The sequence below is a fragment of the Oryctolagus cuniculus genome, chromosome 4 (genome assembly GCF_964237555.1).
Source record: "Oryctolagus cuniculus chromosome 4, mOryCun1.1, whole genome shotgun sequence".
In the NCBI taxonomy this organism is placed as follows: domain Eukaryota; kingdom Metazoa; phylum Chordata; class Mammalia; order Lagomorpha; family Leporidae; genus Oryctolagus; species Oryctolagus cuniculus.
Genome location: NC_091435.1, coordinates 33,736,840 through 33,764,298, shown reverse-complemented (window position 1 = coordinate 33,764,298; position 27,459 = coordinate 33,736,840). Strand labels below are relative to the sequence as shown.

At 38.0% G+C, this 27,459-nt stretch overlaps 1 protein-coding gene and 1 long non-coding RNA gene across 25 annotated transcripts in view; both read right to left on the bottom strand.

Annotated features, from left to right (window-relative positions):
• The window catches only part of ROBO2 (roundabout guidance receptor 2), a 1,427,252-nt gene that overhangs the window by 1,301,090 nt on the left and 98,703 nt on the right, over window positions 1-27,459 (bottom strand). The gene's annotated exons all lie outside the window — the stretch shown is intronic.
• On the bottom strand, window positions 4,973-27,010 carry LOC138849481 (uncharacterized). Its single transcript, XR_011388341.1, has 2 exons — window positions 25,542-27,010; window positions 4,973-14,451 (listed from the first exon to the last, which is right to left on the bottom strand). It is a non-coding gene; the product is annotated as an uncharacterized lncRNA (long non-coding RNA).

Here is a 27,459-nt window from a genome sequence, read left to right as displayed (position 1 = left end):
GTTCATAGTCATTGTGTATAGTCCCACTAAACTAGAGTCTTTGCTATTCGCTTGTTAAACATCATATTTGATGAAGTCTTAAGTCTTTTTACTGTAATGTAAATTTAAAATATGTTATTTCCAAAACTAAAGAAAAAAAGAAAGGTGGAAGGAAGAAAGGGAGGGAAGGAAAGAGGAAGAGAATATCATTATGTTCTTAGACTTGTAGCTATCAATCATATTGAGTCTGTCAAAGTTAATTAAAATTAAATTTAAAAAGAAGTAGGTGATGGTGTTGTGGTGTAATGAGTTAAGCTACCACCTATAACCCTGGCATCCCATTTGGGTACTGGTCCAAGTCTCAGTTGCTTCACTTCCAATCCAGCTTCCGACTAAGGTGGCTGGGAAAGCAGCAGCAGATGGTCCAAGTGCTTGGGCCCCGTTACCACATGGGAGACTTGGATGAAGCTCCTGTCTCCTAGCTTTAGTCTGGCTAGCCCTGGCCATTGCAGCCATCTGGAGAGATGTATCGGTAGATGGAAGATCTCTCTCTCTCTCTCCCTGCCCCTCTCTTTGTAACTCTGCCATTCAAATAAATAAAATAAATCTTGAACAATCAAACAAGGAAATGAACCGGGGAAAGGACCTGAATAAGCATTTCTCAGTAGAAATCCAAATGGTCAATAAATATGTGGAAGAATGCTCCATATCACTAGTCATTAGGGAAATGTAAATCAAAATACACTGAGGGTCATCTCACTCCAAAAAGATAAAAATAAAGAATGCTGATAAAGATATTCAAAAAAGGAAATATTTATACACTGGTGATGAGAAAGCGAACAAGTATGGGCATTATGTAAAACAGTACAGTCATTCCTCAAAGAAAATCTATTTACCATATGAAGCAACTATCCCACTCATGGGTACATATCAGAAGGAAATGAAATTAGCATATCAAAGAGATACCTGCCCTCCCATGTTCACAACAGCCCTAGTCACAGCAACCAAGTAGGGAACCAATCAAGTGTCCATCAATGGATGAATGGATAATGGAACATCACTTGGCCATAAAAAAGAATATCATTATTTGCTGCAAAACATATGGAAATGGAGATCATTAAATGAAATAAGCCTGACAAGTCAAAAAGACCTCTCATGTGTGGAATTTTAAAACATAATACATTTGAAATTACCATTGTGATTATTAGAGTGGAAAGGGTGAGGGATCTAAAAAGAAGGTGATTGGCTAACAGGCACCAAAATGTAGTTATGTAGAAATAACAAGTTCCAGTATTCCACAGCACAGTATGGTGATTATAGTTTACTATATTATGTACTGGATAAAGAACTCGAAGAAAGCAGCCAGCACTGTGGCTTAGAGGGTAAAGCCACCGCCTTCAATGTCAGGATTCCATGTGGGTGCCTGATTTCTCCAATTCTGATCCAACTGTCTGCCAAGGCCTGGGAAAGCAGAAGATGCCCATGTCCTTGCGCTCCAAGAAGAAGCTCTGGGCTCCTGGCTTTGGACTGGCCCAGCTCCTGCTGCTGCGGCCATTTAGGGAGTGAACCAGCAGATGGAAGACCTCTCTATCCCTCTCTCTCTCTGCCTCTGCCTCTCTAACTCTGCCTTTCAAATAAATAAATAAATAAATCCTATCAAAAAAAAAAAAATAACTGGAAGAGAACCTGATAAGATCTAAACACACACACACACACACAAAAGGCTAATTGCTGTATAGATTAGCTTATGTAGCATATATGTTCAAATTTTGCACTGTACTCTATAACAGTCTTGTAGTACATGTAAGTAAAATTATTTAAATAAAACAAATAATGACTATGGTTTAACCATAATAATAGTGTAGATGCCATTTCATATGAAGCACTTTCTCCTGTTAGTGTTAGTGTATGTGTGGATAGACAGATAGTTAGATGAATATAGATATACAGATATATGAATGTCCTCCTGACATCACAGTTGAGAAGCAATCTTCCATTTTCCTAAAATCCTCTGAAATATACATATATCCCATGTCATGTTAATAGCTGAATAGTCTATTTCTGGAAATCCTTCTTTGCTGTTAGATTTGTAGCATTCTTCAAATGTTCAGATAACTCATACATCCTCTTATCCTCTGTTATCCTCTGTTTTCAGTCCATCGCTATCAAATGTTTTGACTATTTCATTTTTAGCACTTACATCTTATAACTGTCTTTTTCATATGCAGCATGCTATTTTCTCCCATTCTCAAGCTTCTGTGGTCCCCAGCACTATCAGTTGCCTACATTTCTTAGGCATTAAAGGTCAAAACTGTTCACCAGAATGCATAATAAAAACCAGAATGTACAAACAATGGAAGGGATGACTGCTGATGCCAAATACACTTAATAGGACAGTCATGTAGAACACTCACAGCTAAGGGCATGGGAATGATGGAGTGCTTTTGCTCACTGATCAATTTTGAATAGCAAAGTTAGGTTGGTAATCCAGAATAATAGGTAGCAGAGCTCTATACCTTATGTATGTATGTATGTATGTATGTATCTACCTATGCCTGTATCTAGATCTATGTTCATTTATTTAAAGCAGGGTACCATTATATATTAGCACATGTGTGTTGTTAAATAAGTCATTACTTGTCTCACATGTCTCATGCCTGTCTTTACCATGATGCCCTCATCTTCCAGTTCTGTGCCTCAGCTGCTGCTCTCTTCTGTACCACCACAATGGTGACTACCCTGATGCACATATCACTAAGTATGCATCCTTGCATTGTTCAGTGAAATCTCTGAGACATCTCTTTCTGCTTCTATAAAATTAGTATCCTGTAATCCATTACTCTACTTATTTCTTTTAAATTGCAGTCTTCAGTTTCTCTCTTTGAGAGAAATTTGCTGAGCTATCCTTCCATCTACAAGATACTCAATTTTATTTTTAATCAGAAAAGCAACAGAAATAATAGATGTCCCTCTTATAACAACTTCTCTTCCACTTTCTTCTGTCCCACATTTCTTATTTTTCATAGAGATTCCCAGATTCTCTGAATTGCACTGGATTATTTCCTCCTTGCTTGTTATATTGTACTTTTTCATGCTAACAAGATTCTGCATAAACATGATTATTTCCTATTTGTTAACATTCAGTGGTCTATTCTTACTCATTCTCTATGAACTATGCAGCTCATGTGTGTCTGTTGATCATTTATGCATCCTCTCCATATTGTCACAGAGTTCCAATTCCCCAGTTACCTTCCCAAGTTTCTGAGTATTCTCTGGCTATTTCCTTTGATAGGTGATCTTCTGACTATTAACTATGGATATACCTTATATCCAGGGCACATTGTATTTCAAAGCTAAAGGAGAATTTAAAGTAGTCAATGTACTCCAGCATGGATACTGTCAGAGTAATACCATCCAAGTACTAACAGAACACTTGTAAGCACTACACATCCATGACAATGTGCAATTAACATGGAATTTTCCAGTCTTTTTCAGAAATTTGACTCCTTCTCTGGTTCCTCACCACCAAATATTCAAATACTCCCCACTTTTGTTATAACAGGGTAAGCATTCAACTGTATGCAAAAATATATACCCTTCAAACACATAGCAATTTTTATGCTTTGTTTAACCTTCATTTATCATACATAAAAGAATTAAAATAAAAAGATAAATCAGAAAGTATCTTAATTTTATACAAACAATTGACAGTAATTGGGAAATGGGGTACTAAATCATACACGGGCCTAATTTTTCTCTCCTCATTGCATCTCTTTTGTTCTCAAGCTAAGTTGAACCCCTAACAAACACACCATGCATTGGTCCTCTTCTAGTGACTTTCTTTTTTATTTTTTTTAAAGATTTATTTATTTATTTGAAAGTCAGAGTTACACAGAGAGAAGGAGAGAGAGAGAGAGGTTTTCCATCTGCTGGATCACTCCCCAGCTGGCTGTAAGGACTGGAGCTGCACCAATCTGAGGCCAGAAACCAGGAGATTGCTGCAGGTCTCCCACACAGGAGCAGGGGCCCAAGGACTTGGGCCATCTTCTACAGCTTTCTCAGGCCAGAGCAGAGAGCTAGATTGGAAGTGGAACAGCTGGGACTCGAACCAGCACCCATATGGGATGCCAGCACAGCAGGTGGCGGCTTTACCTGCTATGCCACAGTGCCAGCTCCTCTAGTGACTTTCAAGGAAGAATTTGGGACTGTCCAACACATTTTTGAGTGTATACTTTGTTATAAGTATTGGGCTCTCTGTTGAATACAAGGAAAACCTCTATCTTTGAGTAATTTATCATCAACTAAGAAAGACAAAATCCTTGAGGCTGGTGTTGTGGTGTAGCAGGTAAAGCCATAGCTTGCAATGCCAGCATCCCATATGGACACCTATTCAAGTTTCGGCTGTTCCACTTCTGATCCAGCTCCTTACTAAAAGCCTTGGAAAAGCAGTGGAGGATGGCCCAAATGTTTGGGCACCTGCCACCCAGGAGGAAAACCTGGATGAAGCTCCTGACTCAGCTCTGGTTGATGTAGCCATTTGGAGAGTGCACCAGCAGATGGAAGATCTCTCTCTCTCTCTCACTCGCTCTCTAACTCTGATTTTCAAACAAATAAAAAGTCTTTTTAAAAAAAGCCAGAGGCCGGCGCCGCGGCTCACTAGGCTAATCCTCCACCTAGCGGCACCGGCACACCGGGTTCTAGTCCCGGTCGGGGCGCCAGATTCTGTCCTGGTTGCCCCTCTTCCAGGCCAGCTCTCTGCTGTGGCCAGGGAGTGCAGTGGAGGATGGCCCAAGTGCTTGGACCCTGAACCTCATGGGAGACCAGGAGAAGCACCTGGCTCCTGCCTTCGGATCAGCGCGGTGCGCCAGCCGCGGTGCTCCGGCCGCAGCGCGCCGGCCACCACGGCCATTGGAGGGTGAACCAACGGCAAAAGGAAGACCTTTCTGTCTGTCTCTCTCTCTCACTGTCCACTCTGCCTGTAAAGAAAAAAAGAAAAAAAAGCCAGAATCCTTAAAAGAGACTTTAAATGCAAGGTCTGGATAATTAATTCAGTTACCTGAATTAGCTTTGTGACTTCTCAGCAGTTTCATCACTTGGTATTTGAAGACACCATAATGAACAACATACTTATTTGTATTTGCTGCCTCATGGAGTTTCACATTAGTAAAGACTCGCATTGAAGAGTAATTAGAAGTGTGAAAATGTTAAGAAGGGATACCACAGGTCCTGAGGGTGGGGTTTCCAGATTTAACAAATAAAAATTTAAAAAAAGTTTCCTGTTAACCTTGAATTTCAGAAAGACAGTGATTTTTAAGTATACACATGTCACATATAGCCCTTCATTTTATAAGTGGAGCTCCTAATTAAGTTTGGGAGAGTTAGAGGCTAACTAAATATTTCATAGGTCAAGCGGTGGTGGTGAAATCCCATTCAGGCCAACTGGACAGCAAGTGAAAAGGCCCAAAGATAAAAAGGATCATGGCTCACTCAAGGGTAAGAATGAAACCCATGTGGTTGAGCTGTAGAATCCAAGAAGGATGAAAATAAATCTCTAGAGACAGAAGAAGCTAGGCAGGGTTTAGGTTGTGCTAACTGATTTGAATTTAGAAAAGGTCAATGTTAGAGACATGCCTAGGTGTAAAGTGAAACCACACATTTTCTAGAATAGGTTCTAGGTGGCTAGAACTTTAATTTAGCATGCTGTAGTGCAAGTATTTGTGTTATGCACAACTTTACACTATTTTACCATATATTTTAATACACTGAAATATATTAAAAGTTAAGGTAATGGTGTGTATGTATTTTAATAACACTTTTAAATGATTTATTTTTTATTTATTTGAAAGTCAAAGCAACAGAGAGAGATAGAGACAGGAAAAAATACCTCCCATTTGCTGGTTCACTCTCCAAGTGGCCACATTGTCCAGGGCTGGGCCAGGCTGAAGTCACGAGCTTGGAACTCTGTTGGGGTCTCCCATGTAGGTGGCAGGGACCCAAGTACTTGGTCCATCTTTTGGTATTTTCCCAGATGCATAAGCAGAGAGCTGGATGGGAAGCAGTAGAACTGGGACTTGAACCAGCGCTCCTGTGGATGCTGGCATTGCAAGGGGTTGCTTAACCCTCTGTACCACAATGCCAGCCTCTAGTAGCAGCTTTTTAAAAGATGTATTATCTATTTATTTGAAAGGCAGAGAGGGATAAAGATCAGGCCAAAGTTGGGAGCCTAGTGCTCCATCAAAGTCTCCCTTGAGGGTGGCAAGGACTCAAGTAATTGAACCATCATCCAATGCCTCCCAGGCACATTAGCAGGAAGCAAGATCAGAAGCACAGATTAGCTGGACTGGAAACAGATACTCTGCTAGAGGATGTGGGTATCCCAAGTGGCAATTTTATTTGAAGTGGCAACAGGTCTGTCCCATTATTTATACTTTTGATATTGAGCTCTATTAGCAGATGTGATAACTTCCAATTCTGAAATATTGATGAATAGAAATGAATACCATCAAACTACCATGTGATTTATACATCTGATATATATTAATGACATTTGTAGATATTATTAAGGTAAAGTGAAAAATCATGGCTTCTATTGGTGACGAAGACACAAATATTGCTAGTTACTGTGATTTATGCTCCACACTCATAAATGAAGGAAATGAAAAATATTACAGAGGATAGTTAAAATAGAAATGTAGGGGTTGGCACTGTGGCACAGTGGGTCAAAGCCCTGGGCTGCAGCACTGGCATCCCGTATGGGTGCCAGTTCAAGTCCTGGCTGCTCCACTTTCAATCCAGCTCTCTCCTATGGCCTGGGAAAGCAGTAGAAGATGGCCCAAGTCCTAGAAACCTGCATGGGAGACTGGGAAGAAGTTCCTGGCTCCTGGCTTTGGATCAGCTCAGTTCTAGCTGTTACGACCAGCTGGGGCGTGAACCAGCAGATGGAAGACCCTTCTTTCTCTCTGGCTCTACTTTTATCTGTAACTCAGTATTTCAAATAAATAAAATAAATCTGAAAAAAAATGTAGCATTTTCATCCAATATTAAAACCATGAGAATTCCATTCACAGAGCCTTTAGAGGCTCATGAACTTCATGTTCAGGTTCCTTTCCCAGGGGTCATTATCAAATAGAAGAGGGTTGATAAGTCTCTATCATCTTACAGTGTTCAACAGAGCTGCTTTTTGATTCAGTGTACCAAACAGCACTTAAGAACATACAATTAACAATGCATAGATTGAAAATGTCCATTAGAAATCATTTAATAGGCACATTATTTAAATCTATCTCAACTTATGCATTTCAGGATAGAAAGTTAGGAGATTCACCAGTGTTACTTTTTAACTCATTGAACTTCGACTGTTGAATAAAACTAATCCTTTGAGGCTAATGTTGTATACCTAGACTCTCTTTAACATCTGGCTTATTGTAAGCTACTGCATTCCTGTGCACATTCCTTCACTGGTTAAACACTTTCATTTCTGGTTCTCAATGATCTCCATCTCAAGCCTTGCCATCATTTTAGGGAAACTCAAAATTCCCAAGGTTGATGAGTCATGAGCATTAGTTTATTATCAACTCCATGACACCACAGAAACTTTACCTTCCCTCACTTCTACCCCCTGCCCATTCCTACAAAATACTGTACTTTGCAACCACTCATACATTCTCTGGTTATGCACTTTCATTAATATAAACATCTAATTTGTAATATCTCTTATTTGGTTATTCTCAGTTTTCAAATTCATCATGTTCATTCATTTCTGTTCTTACTACTTGTCTCCATTTCTTCTCTATCCTCCTTAAATTTCGGGACTGTCATACAAATAGCAGCATTATTTTCCCCCATGCTGTTGTTCCATCCCATTTGTCAGATAATTTCAGCTTTCTGCCTTTGCCAAAGGCCATCCCTGTTCCTGAATGTTGCTAAGGGAAGATATTAACTGTGAATACAGGTCTCTCTATAACCTGAGCCAGACATGGAGTGGTTTTTGGCAGTTCTGTTTTCAGTTAGCTGGTACCTCTTTTGCTCTCCAGAAGGACATTATATTTTATCCTGCCCCTATAACTTATTTAATGTGCCAAGTGTCAACTTCAGTTTCTACAGGGAAATTAGCAGCAACTAGATGGAAACCCCTCCCCTACATTTGCCTCCATCTGTTTCATGTTCCTTCCTGCTGACAGTGGGATGATGGTCCACTTCATAAAGACACAATCCTTCCCATTGGGGCAAGATTTCTGTGTCCTCCCACATCCTTGGTGTTCTGCATTGTTTGCTTTCCCCATCAATCACAGACTTCACTAAAAAAGGTAATTTCCCAAATGTTTTCAGATTATGAAGAAACCTCATCTTTTCCTTACCTTGACCTACTCTTACTTTACTATCCATCTTGCCTCCCCTTCAAACACAGATTTCATGAATGGGTTCGCTGACATTGCCCTTTCTATTTCCTTGCCTCCCATTCATTTCTCTTTTATATCTAAAAGGATTTTGCAGTATCAAAGGGTTGGAAGGAAAGAAAAATCAGTTTCACATAAAGTACATCATCACTTTGCTATTAAGGATTTCAAGCATGTTTCTGATGCCCAGACTAATGCATGTAAGTAAATTTATTCCCTAAGTTAGATGAAACAACTCTTTTATAGCCTTGATCCCATTTACAAAGAGACAATGCAATTTTCTAAATGGTGCCCCAGTGACCCGAGAGGTTAATTCAGATCAAACATGCAAGTAGTTTTTAATCTTTGTTGAGAAGTTGATTCACTCTCTAATATGGAACTCTAGTGATCTGCATCAGGGCCAAGTCCACCTGCCCCTGTAGAAATAGTTAAGCTTCTGGCAACCTAAGTTGGAGTTGAAATTTAGATCTAAACCACATGAAATAAGGGTCTGCAGCAAAGTTACTTCAACCCTTGAGAGACAGCTGTCATAAAATAGTACATTTGTAGAGGTTAGGATACAGAGTGGAGTCCACTGTGAAATGAAAAGTAAGCTCATCAAAATATCCTGTTGTGCAAGACATATTCTACTGTAATACACATTAGATTATAATGTCAACAGACATTTGAATAAATGAACCTGAACTTTTGGATACTAATTATGTATATGTCAGGAAACAAGAATTACATGTGTAAATATAAGGAGCAGGCAGAAAGAGAAAATAAAAGGAAGGCTCACAGTAAGGAAGTATCAGTTACATACAAAACTAATGTCAACACTGGCGACTAAATATGATTCTCATGGGAAAATCATGCAAAATTTTCATCCAGGGTTATCAGTACCTGCCTCAACTCCACACTTATTTTTTCTCTAGGACTAATATTTCAAGGGAAAATTAATAATCTTAAAACATTTGTTTTTAAGATCACTCCAGGGTCTGGCGTTGTGGCATGGTGGTTTGGGCTGCTACCTATGGCACCATCATCCCATATGGATGCCAGTTCATATCCCAACTGCTTTGCTTCTGATCCAGTTCCCTGCTAAAGCACCTGAGAAGGCAGCAGAAGATGAACCAGGTCCTGGGACCCGTGCACCTGCTTGGAAGACCCTGAGGAAGTTCCTGGCTCCTGGCTTTGGCTTGGCCCATCCCAGGCTGTTGAGGCCATTTGGGGAGTGGACTAGTGGATGGAAGATCTCTGTCTTTGTCTCTCTGTCTCTGTCTCTCTCTCTCTCTATGATTCTGCCTTTCGAATAAATAAAATAAATCGTATGATATTACTTTATAATTACTAGCAGATATGATGGCAATGTGCCAATTAAATATTTCAACCAGAAAAAAAGAACCTGCCAAAATTTATTTCCTATTAGTTATTAATGGGACAGTAAAAACCTTCTGATCCTGTCACCTCATTTTCTATTTCATGAATATTGAATTCACTGTAGATTTCTTTGCTGTGAACATCAAAATTACTGGTATAGCTGTTAAATAATAGAGATCATCAGACGACTCACACTGTATCTGCCCAACCAAGACTTGAGTCGGTGACTGGGGGTGGGGGTAGAGGATTTGGGACATGAGTGTCTTATTAAAAATTATGTAATCTAAGTTGTATGCAAAATTACAAGCTACTGCTTCTTTAAGATAGAAAAATCATTCTATCTATAACTATATAAAGTTCTGATATGCTGATCTTGATTCCATATCTGATGAATGACACACAAAATAATTAACATTTTAAATACTTGCTTTGCCTTATATCCGATCGACTTTTTGCTACTTCACATTACACATGCTCTTAATAAAAGGAAACAACAATCAAAATTCAGTATTACTATAAATAAACTTTACTTTAATTCTAATTAGAATAATGAACTTACTCAGTAGGCATTTGACTATTCTTTTTTTACTGTTTTCAGAAAATGCATTTGAATGAGTACAAAATTTAACACAGATTAGAAGCTGCTGTCCACCTAAACTTTGCTGGCTGTTAGAGGCACAAAAGAAAATTTTCATATACATTGCAAGCAAGGTATAAATAAAGTCAAAAGTATGAGTATAGTTTAAAAATATTTTTGGTTTGTTTGCTATAATATTTTATTAAACTTAATATTTATCCCCTCATTTGTAAGAGATTCAACAATTTAATAGATGTTTTATACTTAGCATTTGTGTGAAACTAGTTATGCACCAAATAATCTCATTGCTTTCCTGCTGATAAGAGCTATTAAAAATCAACATGAGTTTCTTGACCATCTCCAGGGGTTGGGCACAAACAATTTTTTCCTATTTCTCTATTTCTTACACATATGAAATACCTTTCACTCACTGGTGATAGGTTTTGTATATTTAAACACATGGAAGAGAACGACAGTTATCCATGGAAATATAAAATATTTCAATTCAACATTTAAAAGAAGAAAATAGTTCCTATCAATTAGAATTACTAATATTCTACTTGAGAAAATGTCAAATCGCACTATAGAAAAATTATTTAAAAGTAGTTGAAATTTCTTAGAGAAAAATACTATTGGTTGAAGTGTAGTCTTTGTAGCTAACTAATGCAAAATACTGATATTTTAATATTGATATAAAATGTTGATATGAAATATCATATAGTAAAAACATGGCTAAATATGATAAAGTATATGTGTATATGAATATACCTATATGAGTCTATCTATTAACAAATAGTCAACTTTGGTGATGATTATTGTCTCTTTTTAAAAATATTTACTTATTCGAAAGGCAGAGTTTCAGAGAGAGAGGGAGAAAGGAAGAGAGAGAGAGAGAGAGAGAGAATGAATCTGCCATGCACTGGTTCACTCTTGAATGGCTGCAATGACTAGGACTGGGCCAGGTCATAGTCAGGAACTCTACCCAGTTCTCCCATATGGGTGGCATGGACCCAAGCAGTTGGACCATCCTCCACTTCTTTCCCAGGCACATCAGCAGGGATCTGGATTGGAAGCAGAACACCTAGGACTCAAAGTAGCACTCATGTGGGATGCCAGCACCACAGGTGGCAGTGTAACCTGTAGCACAATGCTGGCTCCCAACTGTTGTCTTAAATGTGAGTTAAAATGATATATTTTATCAAAAACATTGTAAAGTAGGTTTCATTGGGGTCAGTGTTGTGGCAAAACAGGTTAAGCCTCAGACTGCAATGCCAACATCCCAAATGGGCACCAGTTCTAGTCTCGGCTGCTCCACTTCTTATCCAACTCCCTGATAATGTACCTGGGAAAGCAGCAGAAAGGCTCAAGTGTTTGGAACCCAGCCACCTACATGGGAGACCTGCGTGAAGCTCCTGGCTCCTGGCTTTGGCCTGGCCCAACCCTGGCCATTGCAGCCATTTGAGGAGTGATCCAGCAGATGGAAGACTTCTCTCCTTCTCTCTACTTCTCCCTCTCCCTCTTTCTCTCTCTGTAACTCTAACCTTCAAATAAATAAAATAAATCTTAAAAAATAGATCCCATTGTCAATCTTTTAGGCTAAATCATACATAGGAGTAGATCAATGTCAGCATTATTGAACATATCAGAATAGAGCTTAACTGCTCTATTCACCACAAACTAGATAGACAAAAATCAATTTCCTAATAATATGGTAATATTTAAGGATTTCTCATAAAGACAAAACAATGAATGAATCATATGGTATGAATTAGCAGTGATTATTTTTCCTCAAATAAATAATAAAAGCTTCAGAGAAGTAACATTGTAAGTATTAATCAAATTATCTATGATAAATAACAAACTAAATCAACAACTATGTATATTGGAGATAATTGTGATTCCTGTAGGGAACCTCATAGAGAAAGGGTTACCTTAACTACTGATTACAGTGTTTTCTGGATCCCAAATCTAATGGCTTTCTGTCTACTGATATTTCACTATGACTAAAACAAAAACCCATTAGAATTACTTGCTCCATACTGAATATCAAATGAACACCACATTATGAATAAAATCATATAATGGTAGATGCAGCTATTCAGTACAATTTGCCAGGATTTAGCTGCATGATTCCCATTACCATTAATAAAATATGAGGCTAACTCGCCTTGATGCATTTGACCCTAAGAACATCATGTTTCTGACTTTCAGGCAAAAAATATGACATACAACTTATTCCTGAAAAGTCAGAGAAAATAAATCCTTATCACTGTAACATAGTGTGATCTAGTTTTTAACAGCTTCCTTTGTGGAGCAAAAATGTGATATGCAAGTAGTTCATTCAGAAGGTCTGATTGCCCTGATTAAAAAAGTAGTACAGGTAATAAAACAAATCACCTTCACCTGTTTTCTTTGGAGGTCAGATTAAAATTTTTAAAAAAAATTCATAGCAATACAATTCCACTGGTATTTTCATTGATTTAAACAAAAGTCTTATTTGATTTAAACATATAAAATTATGCAAATAGATGCAGTTCTCCACTAACACTAAGCTCACACTGAGAAAGTGAGTCAGATTACAGTGCTCCTGTGGCTTCTGCTCACTTCAAAACATATGTTTGGTGGGAACATTGTTCAGGGCTGTGAAATAAACTCAGAAGAAATATAAATAACTAGCAGTATAACCCTTGGGGACATAGTATACAGCTTTTTTAAAGGTTTTTTTTTTTTTTTAAGATTCATTTTACTTATTTGAAAGGCAGAGTTGCAGAGAGGAGAGAGGAGGAGTGAGAAAGAGAGAGAAGGAGAGAGGAGAGAGGAGAGAAAGTGGTCTTCCATCCACTGGCTTACTCCCCAAATGGCTGCAATGGCCAGGGCTGGGCCAGACTGAAGCCAGGAGCAGGGAGATTCATCCAGGTCTCCCATGTAGGTGCAGGGGTTCAAGGACTTGGGCCATCTTCCACTGCTTTCCCAGGCACATTGGCAGGGAACTGGATAGGAAGCAGAGTAGTCAGGACTTGATTCAGCATCCATGTGAGAAGCCAGCATTGCAGGCAGCCCACTACAGCACAATGCCAACCCTGATACTATATGCTTCTTAACACATATATTGCCAATTTATGGCATCTCTTCCGTGTTTCCTCCTTAACTCTCTGTTCACTACTTCCAACAAACCTGCTCTCAGGCAAGTGTGGAAAACCAAATCCACAGAGTTGGGGAATGAAAAAAAGGAAAAATAAATGGTACTCTAGCTTTCCTACTTTTCATATATATATATATATGCATGTATACACAACTCTGTCTACAAACATTTTTAAAAACCATGCTTTGAATGGATTGCATAGGTATTTTGATCATTCATAATTTTCATAAAGAGAATAACTGTTTCACAAAGTGTTACACTACATATGAGGAATAGTTGACTCAATTACAGCTCATGAATTTTTCATTCATCAGTAAACTAGGTCAATGATCATTTGTAAAGTAACTCAATCAATGGTGGACAAAACAGACTTGAAGGTCTTCAGGTATATTTTCAATCAAATTGATAATAATAGTATATGTAATTATTTTTGAGAATTTTCATAATTTTTACCTTGATGTGACAGAAAACACATCCTTGCAGGAATAATTTTTTGAAGTGATTAAAGAATGTTGTAAGAAATTCTCATCCTTATTTTCTGGACAAGGAAAAAAACTATAAAACCGAGAAATGACTTGAGATTCCTTTTCACACAGTTGTCTTTCTGAAATTAATAAATAATACTTGCAGAAGCAGCAAAGTGAGTTTTGGTTTTGCCTTCTGCTTGTAAATTCTCTTGTTTGCGGCTTCTCTTCAAAGTGTGATGATTTATACTATACACTGACCACTTAGGGCTTGCTTAGGCTGTAACTAACCAGTCACCAGTGATTTGAATAAACTACTCTTTTTTTTCTGTCAATCCCTTTGTTCAAACTTTGGCATGTTCTCAACTATATTAGCTAAAATTCTAAAGGGAAGGACACGTGGAACTGAAATCAGGGATACTTGTTCCACTTTTACCTCTGTAAACTGCGGGGTACACTGGAGTCAAATTTGATTTGTTGTTGTCATCTTTCTTGGTTTGGTTTTCCCTTTTCCGTTTTCAATTCCTTCACACACTGAGGGAGAAGCAGAATGGTAACATGATCTCTTGGAACAAACACAGTAAAAGAAATCATTGAATCTTTGTTCTATGCCTAGCTTTTCAGTTAACAATAAGGCCCCAGGGCAAGACAACCAAATTCTTTTATGTCGGAGTTGTCCTATATGCAAAATGAAAAAATGGAGTTAGACAATTTCCAAAGCACATTTTTGACAATGCTGTTTTATAACATGCAGTGATGAGTCTACTTCCATTCTAAGTAGCAAGGGCTTTTTATCTTTAGTCATTTAGTTCTACCATCTACTACGATTAAGTAAAAGAACACAACATATTTAGAAGGTATTCAGTGTTTATCATGATAATGCTGTGATAACTGAAATGTCAGGACAGCAAGATAGATTCTAATTTAATAACTAATCTTTCAGCTATATGCTCATACTATTAATGCTAGTCTGTCTTTGAGTAACTTCTCTTTCAGAGATGTAGTAACCTTTTAAACACTATGTAACACACAGCTTTACATTATTGCTTATAGTGTTCTATAGGAATTGACAACTCAAATTTTATATCATCACAAAGAAGTGATTGCTGTGAAAGCAATGTGAAGAAAGGCAAGGGAAGGTCGATGGGACAGATCACGATAAGAGAGGTATTATAGTGTCTTCAGATGCCTAAGTCTAGAGAACCTATCAAATCACATAGAAGCAAATCACGAGAGCAAGCCACATAGCTCAGGGCATTTAGGCTGGCACAGAAGGAAGATCAATGTTTTAGTGCTTCTCTGACTCCTGTAACATGAGTAAAAGTGAACATTATAAAACAGCAGTAAAAAAAATGCACTAATTTGTCATTTCAACTACCTAAACTTTTTTTAAAGATTTATTTATTTACTTGAAAGGCAGAGTTACACGGAGAGAGAAGGAGAGTCAGAGAGAAAGAGACAGAGAGAGAGAGAGGTCTTCCATCCGATGGTTCACTCCCCAATTGGCCACAACGGCTGGAGCTGTGCCAATCCGAAGCCAGGAGCCTCTTCCAGGTCTCCTACGCAGATGCAGGGGCCCAAGGACTTGGGCCATCTTGTACTGCTTTCCCAGGCCATAGCAGAGAGCTAGATTGGAAGTGGAGCAGCCAGGTCTTGAACCGGTGCCTACATGGGATGCCAGCGCTTCAGGTCAGGGAGTTAACCTGCTGCACCACAGCGCCAGCCCCTCAACTACCTAAACTTTTAAAAAATAGCTTTAATTACAAAGAATGTAATGATCAAAATATAAATGACACACTGTTTTCTTTTTAATGCCTTATCATGCAAAAATTTTTTCCCACACAAACACATGGATATAGTTTGAATGCTAAATAAAAGGACAGAAACACATAATCCTTTCAAAGCTACTAGTACTCAAAACTTAAATTTCTGTGGAAAGTGGAAAATGGAATTGAAATGATTGTGGAAACATGACTCAAAAGACATAAAATAAACATGCCTAAAAATTTGTTAACTAATTTACTCATTCTGCTGTTACATTCATTCAGATTTGAGAGGTTTTTTTTCCTCAATGTCATACGTGTGTGTGTGTGTGTGTGTATCTATATATATAGGTAGATATGTAAACAGTATATGTCCTGATTTGGTTTACTGGAAAGCAAATGTTTTCAGAAGAGCAAAAAATTAGCATATTGCTTCAGTATGATAGAAAAATAGGCCATTTATCATCGTGTTTTAAGGGAAAGTTCACGGATCAGCTCCTGCATGCTGTTTATGTGTGAGTTTCCTACACTTTGCATTGCTAAATAATTGAGAACATTAGCTCCCAAACCATGAAAAATTCATTTTAACATGATGTATTATTAATCAATTTAATTTAAAGTGATCTGGAAAGTTCCAATTTCAGTTGTGATGCTTGAAGATAAATTCCAGCAATGGTCTGTACTTATTAAAATTTTGTAACTCTTTATTGCATGTTTTTCATTTTTTCATAAGTAGGTCCAACACTAATGAAAAATGATTGGTTAACCATCTTAGTCTACAAATTCATGACCTTATATATATTTATAAGGAAAAACTAACAGATACAGTCAATCTTTCATCAATTAGCCACATTGTGCTGCCATTTTTACACTCTGCATTGAGATAGATAAGAACATATAATTTGAAAACTATGTGGAAGTCTTTCTTCTTTCCTCAATACTGACACAGGTTTTTGGAGTCTACTTACACTTTGTGTCCCAATTCAATAGAGATTATAAAGTAATTGTTAAATTATTTAGTATTTATGAAATAAGGTTAGAATAAAAATGATTACTTAGGTCACTTTCTAAAAAAAGACTTATTTGTTTGAAAGGCAGAGAGACGGGGGAGAGGAAGAGGAGGAGAAAGAGAGAGGGAGAGTTAGCTCTTTTATCTGCTGGTTCCAAATGGCTCCAAAAGCCAGGTCTTAGTCAGGCTAAGTCCAGAAGCCAGGAACTCCATTCTGGTTTTATACAAGATTAGGAGGGACTCAAGTACTTGGACCCTCTTGCACTACCATCTCAGGTGTATTAGCAGGAAGCTGGCTGGAAAGCAAACAACAGGGACTTGAACAAGCACTTCAATATGGAATGCCTGCATCCCAAGTTGCAGATTAATCCAGTGCATCACAGCGCTGGTCCCTTATGAAGCTCCTAAGTCCTCAACACAGGACCCATCTGAAACTAAATGTAGGGTGCCATTAACACATACACACCTAAATTGCTGTGACCCCTAGCTTTTTTCTATGCTTCTAAGACATTTCTGAGTCATACATGTCTCTCATGCAATTTCTCTTACTGCTGATTTACTTAAAGATTTTGGGTGGTTTTATTAAAGTTTCCAAAGTTGTACTGAACCTTTTTCAATATTGAGCTGCCACTATGATACATTCCACAAATGATTGAGATGGTGAGGGGGTGGGGAGGAGGGGGGAACTGGTCAACTGGTCACTTTTTTTTTTAAATAGAGATCAAAGAAATACTGTTTTGCTCCTGAGTTATGACAAACACACACATACAGAGCGCTGTATTTTAGATTTCATGGAATCCATTTGCATGGAGTCATCTACTCAATTCTGTAACACCCATGATATCATAAAAAATTGAACAATAAAGAAGTCTAATTGACAGGAAGAATTCTCCACTCTGACATTCATCTTCTCGCAGAATGAGACACAGCGTTTGTACCAAGCTTGCATGCTTAACATTCTCCCTTAGGATAAGTTATTCCCATGACAGTCAAACTGGAAACTCCTGGAAGATCTAGCCTAGCTGGCATGTTCCAACTATAAAAGTTGCAGCTGAAAAAAAAAAATAATAAAAACCCTACTCTGTACAATTTGAACACTGGGAACATGAGTCTTAATTTTATAATAGCTTCAAAGCTGCCAACAAAATATATGTCTTTATTAATGGGGACTAAAAGGACCATTTTAAGCAATTCAGAGATACAATTCCATGATAAATATGAAGTTACTTCAAAGAGTACATGGAAATTGAATGAAAAAGCAGCTGGCCTTGTAGCATAGCAGGCAAATTTGCTGCCTGCGATGCTGACATCCCATATGGGCACTGGTTTGGATCCCAGCTGCTCCACTTCCGATCCAGCTCCCTGCTAATGGCCTGGGAAAAGCAGCAGAAGATGGTTCGAGTTTTTGGGCCCCTGCCACCCACAGGGGAGACCCGGATGAAGCTCCTGGCTCCATCTTTGGTCTACCTCAGTCCTGGCAATTGTGGCCATCTGTGGCCATCTGTCTCTCCCTCTCCTTCTCTCTCTCTGTAATTCTGACATTCAAATAGACAAATCTTTTTAAAAAAGAAAATTAAATGGAAGGTTGTATATTATGATACAAAATATATTTGAAATTAATGAGTAATTTTTACAATGTTGACCACTCGTATTGATGGATTTTAGAATTTTTTCACCAAAATCAACTTATCTTTCAACTCAATTTTTCTTCAAACATTTTAAAGTACCATAATATGCCTTTAGAGAAGGAAAGAGAGAATGAATTTTTGAAACTCCCTCATATATGCCTTCAATGTAATGCATTTGCCAATATTTCTACTGCAAGGAAATAGAGTGAAACACATTTAGCTTATGTAAACTTCATGGGTCACTTGCCAATCAATATTTATGAATATTGCATGAATATGGACCAGAACTATTCCTTAAAACTATGATCATTTAAGAAATATTTAAATGTTGGTGTGACAGGTGGAAATATCTGAACTGGTATGGTAGAAGAAATATGTCTCCCTTATAGAAAGCCTATGTGAAGTATTATGGAGTGCAAATTTTTAAATTCAGCATCAATAAGGTTCAGCTGACTTAAATTTAGAAAAAATAAAAGATTTACTCAGGACTAAAATGAGAAGAAAAGCTACAGAATTTCCCTTTTTATAGAGCATACATTAGAAAACATTTTGTTACATGGATTTTATTATTGACCCTATTTCTATTTATTTTATATGTCTCATGAGTCTCTATATCCCATTTATTCTGAGCTTATAAATGTGTTTCTATGGACAGAGTTTATACTCCAAGAGAGCAAGAACCATGTGTAAGCACCATTGGGTACACTGGCTGTGATGAGAGCCTTGATATGTGTTTGTTGAATTAAGCTGAACTTCATGGTTCCATCTGGTCATTTGGACTTCTATAATCCAGCATATTAGCTATTTATAATTTTGGCTCTTCTTGGCTTTAAAGTCTGCCAAATTTTGTTCAAGGCCATTGGACTTTGCCATCCAAAAGAATGACTCAACACAATGGAATGGCATGCCCCCAAGTTCTGTTCATTCATGATAATCTCATCATCATTTGTTAAAACACCCAATTCCCTGGGCTGAAAGAATAATTTGCATCTTGTCTTCCATTCAAAAGAGGATTTACTAATTCACTCTGAGTGTTTGAGCCATGATCATAAGCTGTCCCCAATAAGACTAAAACTCTTAGTAATTCAATTCAATATCATTGCCCTGAAACATCACATTTCACTTTAGATCACCCAATAATAATTACAAAAAGTTAGAGTGAAGAGTGCTGTAAACTTTTAATAATACATCATAAAGTTAACTATATATATATATATCCTAAAATGTCTTTGTTGATATTCTTTTGTGAATAAATCTAAAGTGTCATCAAAATAAATTTTTAGAATAACCTCAAACAGAAATAAAGCAGTTTGATTTTGTAGAACTTATATTGGTTTGGGGTTTAAAAAAGAGGAGCTCTTTCTTTGAGTTCTGGCTTTGTTATGGGTGACTATAATTTCTGTTCTGATGATGGAGTGATGATTTATCCAGGGAAATCTCAGTAATAGGTAAGTGAAGATGGTTTGTAATAAGAAGAAAATGTATGACAAGGGAGAGAGTAAGCATGTAATTCAAAAATGAAAGAGACTAGAATTGAACCATGAAATAACACAGCCATAAATACAGAAGCAACGTGGAAATTTAGTTTTAAATGGGAGACACAAATCAAAAGAAAGGATTTTAGTGGAAGTCAATTTAGTAATGGCATGAGGATAATTTGTTTTGAGCTACTTTAGCAGATAGGGTGATAAAAATTTTATTTTAAATTAAGTGAAGATTAAAATAAAACATGAAGGAGAAAAGATGCTTCAACTTTTGGTCAAACTGATATGATATTGATGGACTTAGAATAAATCAGCCTTATCAGTATAGTGAAGTATTTCCATCTTTAAAAATATTGTCAGCTTAAATCTATAGTTAATGAATGTTAATTAGTTACTTAGAAAGGCAGAGGGACACAGAGAAAGAGAGAGGGGGAGAGAGACAGGGGGAGGGAGGGAGGGAAAGAGAGAGAGACACACACAAAGAGAGAATCTTCCTTCTCCTGGTTCATTGCTCAAAACATCACAACAGCTGGGGTTGGGCCAGAGCAACACCAAGGGCCTGGAATTCATTTTAGGTCTGCTCTATGGGTAGCAGAGATCCAAGCACTTGATCCCTCATCTGCTGCATCCCAGGGTGCACATTTTCTGGAAGCTGAGTTGTAAACAGAGCTAGGACTCGAACCCAACAATTGCTGCATGGGATACAGGCATCACAAGCAGCAACTTACCGCTGTGCCAGATGCCTACCGCAAGCAAATGGATTATAACTGAGACCAGCATGCGAAGTGTATTAAATTCTATGTGTTTTTCCATCATCTTCCCTGATGGACGTTTAGGTATAAATATACACCTAATGTTGCTATGTGACTCTACCTGAATCACATGTATTTCCTACAATAATAATGCCGTATCTCAACAGTTTGAGACATGTATTGACTTCATTCAACACAATTCTATTCTCAAAGAAGAAAACACAAAACCAAGTAGCCTAATGGGAAAAATATCATATAAGACTAAAATGAAACACCATGTCTAATTCTAAAATCAGTTATTTTACTATGGTTAAAGAAGGTGTGATATGATTAGTGTATAACTGATAAAATCAATTAAATTAGGATAAAGCGTCTATCTAGTTTTTCATTGTATATCAAGCTAATTAAGTAGAAAATAAAAAGCCAAGTCTTATAAGAACTAAGAGAAACACCATAATCTCATAGTAGTTTACTGAGTAGCTTAAAATAAACCTAGAACTAAATATAACCCTCTCTCCAATAATTAGAAACCACTTTCTTCTCTTATACAATTGGATACTCAAGCTCATATTAAGCAAGGAATGAACTAAGATACACTTGAGTGAAAAAATAAGAAATAGAAAAATTAAAAAAAAAAAACAGGACCATGACTATCAGTGAGCTCAAATTAGGACAACTTGAATTCACAATGTAGATCAGAACTGTAAAGTTGTCATCTACACATAAGCTTGTTTGCATACATTTTTTACCATTAAGAAACATGTTTCTTTGGGGCCTGCACTGTGGCACAGCGGGTTAAAGCCCTGGCATTCCATATGGGCTCCAGTTCTAGTCCCTGTTGCCCCTCTTCTGATCTAGCTCTCGGCTACTGCCTGGGAAAGCAGCAGAAGATGGCCCAAGTCCTTGGGCCCCTGCACCGGCATGGGTGCACCTGGCTCCTGGCTTTGGATCGGCTCAGCTCTGGCCATTGCAGCCATCTGGGGAGTGAACCAGCAGAAGGAAGAACTCTCCTCTGTCTCTACCTCTCTCTGTAAGTCTGGCTTTCAAATAAAATAAATCTTTAAAAAAAAAAAAAAAAACATGTTTCGGTATTTGAAATACTTTGGGTTGTCCATTTCATCTACAGGGTCATGAAAGTTAGATACAGTTGCTACTATCTGCCCTGCTGTGTGCTACGTTCCATGTATAACATCGATTACTGTGAAGATCTGATTAATGGTGGAACACAGCATCTAAATAAATCTCAAGAAACAGCACAGATGTGCATGAGATTTTACACGCTCAGGGCCTCATTGACTTTGAGGCAGGAGAAGAAAGCAGAGCGCTACTGAGTAGAGCATTACTGAGCACAGCATTTCGTTTAGCCACCAGATTTTTAGTAGAGACAGAATAGCCCTAGGAAAAACACCCTGAGATAATGATTTTGTCTCAATGGTGACCAAACACAGGCGTGAAAACCAAAGCTTTGCATTTTGTCCAATCTTCTTCTCTTTCAATAAGCAATAAACTCCTCTCAATAACTAGTATGAAGTGAGCAATTTTAAAATGGATTGCTATGAACACATGTTTGAGGGAGTAGCTTTTCTGCTAGAAATAGATTTACATTCTATCATATGTCTTCGCTGAAATCCAAGAATTTTAAAAAAATAATAACCATTTGTTTCACTTATTTCAGGCATATTCTTATCCTAGCATTGTGACATTTTGTTGTTGTTGTTTTGACCACTCCTACTATTAATCCCTTTACACAAACGAAGACACTGAAGTTCAAAGGGTTTTGTAACATGCTCAAGGTCATAATGTACTAATGAGTAGAGCACAGTTTAATTCAAGGTTGTCTCTCCCATAAACCATTCTCTAAACTATTGCACCTGTTCCTCCTCAACAAACTATTATGCTGTTATATGAGATTTATACCAGGTGAAGACTTACAATATGGGTTCTGTTTTGACAAGTGAATAGAGAATTGTCTGAGAAATATTTCTCCAAGATACTGTGAAATATAATGAGTAATATGCTAACAGATAGTCCCAAGGCTGATAATGACTGGACGGTTTTTTAAGAAAAAAAATAGGAAAAGGCTGGTGTGAAGTGATTCACTTTTAGAAAAAAGTATCCATGGAATTTCCATCCACGCTGCCACTCCTGTACTGGACATTTTGCCTAGAGATAAAGAAACCAAAGGGATGCCATGCTTTTGAATGGACCCATTGCTAACATTTTGCATAGCTTTTCCGCTGGACCTGGCCATTATCTTATTGATGCCTATAATTTCACATTCCATGGGGTCTATGCTGTGCTGTAGCAGCTAAAGCCACCACCTGCAGTACCGGCATCCCAAATAGGCGCCAGATCGAGACCCGGCTGCTCCACTTCCGATCCATCTCTTTGTTCTGGCCTGGGAAAGCAGTAGAAGATGGCCCAAGTCCTTGGGTCCCCGCACCCATGTGGGAGACCTGGAAGAAGCTCCTGGCTCCTGGCTTAGGATTGGCACAGCTCCGGCCATTGCTGCCAATTGGGGAGTGAACCAGTGGATGGAGGAGTGCCTCTCCTCTCTCTGTGCAACTCTGCCTTTCAAATAAATAAATAAATCTTTAAAAAAATAATTTCACATCTGGCGCCACGGCTCACTTGGCTAATCCTCCACCTGAGGCTCTGGCACCATGGGTTCTAGACCCAGTTGGGGCACCAGATCTTGTTCTGATTGCTCCTCTTCCAGTCTAGCTCTCTGCTGTGGCCAGGGAGGGCAGTGGAGGATGGCCCAAGTGCTTGGGCCCTGCACCCACATGGGAGACCAGGAGGAAGCACCTGGCTCCTGGCTTCGGATCAGCGCAGTGCCAGCCATAGTGGCCATTCGGGGTGGTGAACCAATGGAAGGAAGACCTTTCCCTCTCTCTTTCTCACTGTCTAACTCTGCCTGTCAAAGATAAATAATAATTTCACATTCTAAGTAAATATAAATTTCATGGACCTTTAGAAGTATTCACATTTCTTATAGTCTCTTAGCTTTAGTTTAGCAAAAGTTTCTGGAATTTTCTATGATGAAAACTAAAATTAAGAAATGTTTTATATTTAAAACATTTTTACTACACAGCTCTATTTTCATTGAACTCTATAAGTACCTCAGAGTTCAATTCATAATTTCCTTTATATTAGTTAGTAGAAAATGTTGAATCCTTCAAACATCCCAAATATCCAAAATTGACAAAGTGTGTGAATAGCTAGTAACGGTGGGAGATCTTAGCAAATAAACAGAATTCTACTCAAAATACCCAATATTTATATTTTTACAAATATCTGTAGAGCCTAATAGTCTGTAAGCACTAGTTTACATAAAGACAGAGAATGGAGTTTAATAGACAAATAGACATTTTATCATTGACATCTTATTTTCCCTAACTCCCTTAACTAGCCTTCACTGACATGACAATTTACCATTGTATTTCCTCAAATTAGTCAATGATAAACTTACATCTGAAATATTTTTGTCAAACATATTTGCACATCGATCTAGGCAGAAACTTCATTGAAGAAAGGAATAGATTTGCTTAAATGTCTATTGTTTGTAGTGCTACTAAATGAAATGCTTTCTGCAGGGTTAGTAGGAAGCTAAATTAAAGTGATTAAGAATCTATTCACTATGTTTGAACAAAAACCACAGGGTGTTTCGTAGGCTTGAAAGGAGTTGGATCTTTTGGAAGCTATCTGTATTTGCAGCAAAAATAGGCAACTGGTGAGGACAGATAAAATAGAACTCTGTCCATGAATTTAATGGCAAAAAAACAAAACTGCCTCAAAGTTGTTACCCATGCCAGCTGAGCCCAAAATTCTCTATTTCTTCCAGTTTTTACCAGTAGGAATCTTATCAAGGGAGATTGGTATCAACGGGTAAATTAAGCAAAATACTGATTCCATTCATTTTAACCAAATATCAACTAAGATATTTTTGATCATTGGTGAATTATCTCATTTATGTTATACCTTTAGCTTCAGGAATGCCTGGCCCATTACTTTTTTCTTTCTACATCACAGTTCAATTTTTAAAATGGTGTCTACTGATTATAAAATGTAGAACATGCTTCCTTTAAAACAGTTGGAAAATGTTATGAACACATTGTGTGAATGTATAAAGAAAACAATAATAAAATGGCTCTTGAGAACGGATATTATGACCAACTGTTCAGATCTAGTATATTAATTCTCCATCAGTTTTCCCAATGATGGCATAATCACACGATTTTCCTCATTGTGACACTTGGACACTTATTATTGCCCTCCATATCTCTCATCAGAAAGGGTTCCAATAATGGTAGAAGGCATCCTTTCACTTTATCTATATGTACATTTTATTCCTTTTAACATTTCCACTGTTCAATTTGCTTCAACTCATTTATTGGCTGTTTTTATGTGTCTGTCACTCGTCTGAGCAATGAGGCTTGTTAGAAGAAACATGGACCAGTTAAATTTAACCAAGTTTACAAAAGCTAGCAAGAGCTTCTTGGGTCTGGCATTCTGGTGCACTAGGTTAGCGTCAACCACTTGTGATGCCATATCACATAGGAGCACTGGTTCGAGTCCTGGATTCTCTGTTTGCCATCCAGCTCCTTGCTTATGCAGCTGGGAAGGCCCAAATGCTTGGGCCCCTGCCAGCCATGGGGGAGACCCACACGGTATTCTGGGATCCTGGCTTTCCCTGGGCCCTGCCCTAGCTGTTGCAGTCATTTGGGTAGTGGACCAGCAGATTGAAGATCTCTTTCTCTTTCTTTCTCTCTGTCTCTCTCTCTCTCTCTCTCTTTTTCACTCTCGCTGTCACTGTGCCTTTCAAGTACCACCTTCCCCCCCAAAAAAGTCCTAGACTTTGACAGCACTTCAGACTAAAAATGGTTGAGAAGGCACACACTATCCCATAGCTGTTGCTTAAATTTATAGCCAGAGGGAAAAGAAAAAGACTGACAGAAATATCTTGATTGGCCATAACTGACATTTACCTCATATGAACGTAGTCATTCATATCAGTTGGAAGCCTGAATTGGCTGAAGCTCTATTGCTCTGATTGGCTGACACTCAGTTGTTTGGTTTTAAAGGTATATTCCTTTTTTAAAAAATATTTTTTGAATGAGTGATAGAGATCTTCCATCTGCTCGTTCATGTCCCAGATTCGTCCCCAAGTCTTGAGTTGGCTAGGTCTCAGCCAGAAGCCAGAAACTTCATCTGGTGTCTCCCACATGAGTGCTAGGAACCCAAGTACTTTGTCCAATAGCTGATTCCTCCCAGGTGGATTATCAGACAGCTTGGTTGGAAGCATGGTAACTGGGACTTGAACCAGCACTCCAATACAGGATACAGATGTCCCAAGCAATGGCTTACCCACTGTGCCACAACAAAGGCCCCGAAAGCCATACCCTTAGCTCTCATAACAAGCTACATTATAGTTCACTATATAGAGAGGCTTTTTTGGGACAAATTTTATTCTCAAGTACAGAAATGAATTTAGATCAAAATTTTTTTTTCCATTTAACAGGATATTAAAAAAGTATCAGCATTCTGCTTCATAATGAGGGGAAAATGGTATAATTTAGAAAGAGCAAAAGAAACATCTAAACAATGTATAAACTAACATCAAAGGTTTAGGCAATATGATTGCTATGTAGAAAACAAGAAGGGTGTTGTCAGAGAGTGACTACATGGCTATGTTACACTGGGTGATAAAGTTCTCTCTAGATGAAATATAAACTGACAAGGTCATAGTCAAAGTGGAAGTTCTCTCCTCCCTTCAGAGAAAGGTACCTCCTTCTTTGATGGCCCAGTTCCTTCCACTGGGATCTCACTCACAGAGATCTTTCATTTAGGTCTAATAAGATCGAAGTCAGCGAACTCAAAAGGCTTCCATAGCCTTGGCAACTCATGACTAGAGCCTAGGGAGATTACTGACGCCATAAACAAGAGTGTCAAATTGTTAAATCAACAACAGGAGTCACTATGTACTTACTTCTCATGTGGGATATGTCCTTAGTGTGTTGTCCAATGTGAAGTAATGCTATAACTAGTACTCAAACAATATTTTAGACTTTGTGTTTCTGTGTGGGTGCAAACTGATGAAATCTTTACTTAATATATACTAAATCGATCTTCTGTATATAAAGATAACTGAAAATGAATCGATGCAAATAGAATGGGAGAGAGAGCGGGAGATGGGAGGGGTGTGAGTAGGAGGGAAGTTATGGGGAGGTGAGCCATTGTAATCCATAAACTGTACTTTGGAAATTTATATTTACTAAATAAAAGTTAAAAAATGAAATCACTCATTCAAAAAATATTTTTTAAAAAAGGAATATACCTTTAAAACCAACATGGGAAGCGGGATACACAGCAGACTCATAGAATGGCAGATGTCCTAAACAGCACTCTGGCCTCAGAATCAGCCCTTAAGTCATTTGGATCTGGCTGAAAAGCCCATGAGAGTATTTTAGGCATGGAAAACCAAGACACTCTGGCAAAATAATAATAATAATAATAATAATAATAATAATGACCTAAATGAAAGATCTCTGTGAGTGAGATCCCAGTGGAAAGAATGGGCCATCAATAAGGAGGTACCTTTCTCTGAAGGGAGGAGAGAACTTCCACTTTGACTATGACCTTGTCTAAATAAGATCGGAGTCGGTGAACTCAAAAGGCTTCCATAGCCTTGGTAACTCATGGCAAGAGCTTCGGGTGATTACTGACGCCATAAACAAGAGTGTCAATTTGTTAAGTCAACAACAGGAGTCACTGTGCCCTTACTCCTCATGTAGGATCTCTGTCCTTAAAGAGTTGTTCAATGTGAATTAATGCTATAACTAGTACTCAAACAGTATTTTACACTTTGTGTTTCTGTGTGGGTGCAAACTGTTGAAATCTTTACTT